A 2,833-nucleotide genomic window follows, 5' to 3' on the forward strand; every position below is an offset into this window, starting at 1 on the left:
GAAATATTTTAATTAGAGCCCAATTCACCCTCCTCTTGGGTCATTCGATCATTTTAATTAGTATCAGAGCCTCGTGCTCTTGATAGGCTTAACATCCTAGAGAAATGACTCCCCATGAATGGAAGTAGTATGCCAAGGTTCGGGGAAAATAACTTCGTCTATTGGAAAGTTCACATGGCGAGCTATCTTTAGGCTATTTCCCCGAACAACAAGTTAGATGGAATGCTAAGGCTAAATATATTTGAGGGAATTAGTGAAAAGATTTTCTGTAGAGTAAGAAGCAAGAAATCTTTTCATGATATTTGGACTACTCTTTGTGAAATTCATGAGGATTCTAGGAAAGTCCGGGAGGAAAGATATCATGTGCTTATGAATTCTCTTAATCAATTTAAGATATTTATAAATGAGTTGTGCAATGATATATATTCTCGTATGAACATATTTGTTGAGGAAATTAATTTACTTGAGCTTACTCAATTGTCTCAAGACGACATCATTCATAGGATCTTGATGATGCTTCTTAAGCCGCAATACAACATTATCATCTCTCTTCTTCATGAAAGGGGTATTAATAACATGATCGTCATTGATACTGTTGGGAAGATTTGTTCTCATGAGATGTTCTTATTTGGAGATCAATGTGATCAATCTTTATCCAAGAAGAATATTGCTCTTAAGGCCAAGATGGTTGACAAGAAGAAGAAGATGAAGCTTCCATCATCAAGTGAGAGTGATAAAGAAGAAGATGATGATGACTCCGGCACTAAGATTGCCCTTCTCATGAGAAGAACTACAAGAACAATATCTAAGTTAGGCCAGAAAGGCTACAACTATGACCCTAAGAAGAAAAAAATTTACTTAAAGAAATTTGACAACTCTAGTGGCAGATACAAGAAAAAGTGCTACAATTATGGTGACTATGATCACATGTCATATGATTGCCCTCATCTCGACAAGAGAAACAAGAACAGGAGCAAAAAAGATTGATACAAGTGAGGATGAAGACAAGCACAAGAAGAAGTATTAAGATAAGAAGAAGGATTAAACTCTTCAACAAGAAAGGTGGAGGTCGCAAGGCCTACATTGTTGGTGAATGGGTCTCCGGTGAGAGTTCAAGTAATGATTCAAACGATAATAAAAACAACAACTTCAGGAGTCTCGCTATCACCAATGATGATTTACCACTATCTCCACTACATATGTGCCTTATAGCAAAAGTTAATAACAAGGTGAGTAGTGAGAAAGATGATAGTAGTGATAATGATAATTTTTCTTCTAATGATATATGTAAGCTCACGAATGATTATGCTACTATCATCAAGAAGCAAAAAATTAAAATCAAGTCTGTTGAAAATACTAATGCTAAGCTTAGTTCTAGTCATGATGAGTTGTTTGCTAAATACAATGATGTGCTTAAGAAATATGATGAAGTTGTTGAATCTAGCAAGTCTCTTGAGGCCAGTAACGAGAAGATAAAACTTGAGCATGTAGACTTAAAATACAAATATAAAAAATTTCAGCTAGCTTATGATGCCATTAATACTAGCTTAAATGAATTACATATTATTGATGTTGTTAAGGTCAATACATATACTTCTTGTGATAACATTCTTGACATACCATGCTCCTCTCCATATGATAATATATAATCTTCTAAGACTACTATGCAACGGAGCAAGAGCTCAAAGATAAGATTGCAAATCTCAATTCATGTGTGACTAGGTTGACTAAGGGGGAATGCAAGCATAATAAAATTCTTATTAAGAATGCATTGTACTACAATAAGAGATGTCTTGGATGCTTCACCAAACCAGTGAAAAAGATTATCAAGTCACCGAAGATCAAGAATTGCTTCATCAAGGAAGTTGATTCGTATTGCTAACATTGTGAAGTGACCAGTCACCACACAAGGGAATGTCTAATTCCTACTAAACCTCTCCCTACATTTCCTTTTAAATACAAGTTTACTTTCAATGTAATCGTTTCTTATTGCATAAGTTTAAAAATGACAAATTCGTGACTAAATTCATGGAACTCAAGCTAAGAATAAGCTTCTAGGCAACTTTGGTTGCCTAAAGCTCTTATATCTCATATCAAAGTTATCAAACTTGTTTGGGTACCTAAACCGTAAAGTTGATCTCTTATGTGTAGGTAACTAAAAAACCAGTGGCAAGCATTGAATGCTTAATAGTGGATGTACACAATATATGATCGGCAATGTAAAGATGTTAACCTCACTAGAAGATGTGGACGATCACGACAAAGTCACTTTTGATGATAATTCTAAGACAAATACGGTAGGTTTGGGTAAGGTGGCCATCTCCAATGATCTTTCTATCTATAGTATTCTTTTAGTTGAGTCTCTTAGTTTTAATTTATTTTCCGTAGCTTAACTGTGTGACTTAGGTTTCACATGCTTATTTAGTGATGTTGATATTGTCATAACTAGCAAGAAGCATCATGATCTAATCTTTAAAGATTTTAGATATTGGCATATATATCTTGTAAATTTTTTCTCTACTGAAACTAGCTTGAAAACATGCCTCTTCACCAAGACATCTATAGTTTGGCTTTGGCATTATTGACTTTCACACATTGGAATGAGTCAACTTAAAAAGGTGTTCAAAAATAGAATAGTGGTTGGTTTGAAGGAAGTGGCAATCGAGAAAGACAAGTTGTGTAGTGCTTGCCAAGCAGAGAAGCAAGTTGCAATCTCTCATCCATTTAAGTTTATGATATCTACATCAAGACCCTTGGAGCTACTACACATGAACCTCTTTGGACCAACAAACTATAGAAGTCTTAGTGGTAATTTCTATTGCCTTTATCGATG

This window comes from Phragmites australis, chromosome 3 (assembly GCF_958298935.1).
Source record: "Phragmites australis chromosome 3, lpPhrAust1.1, whole genome shotgun sequence".
In the NCBI taxonomy this organism is placed as follows: Eukaryota; Viridiplantae; Streptophyta; class Magnoliopsida; order Poales; family Poaceae; genus Phragmites; species Phragmites australis.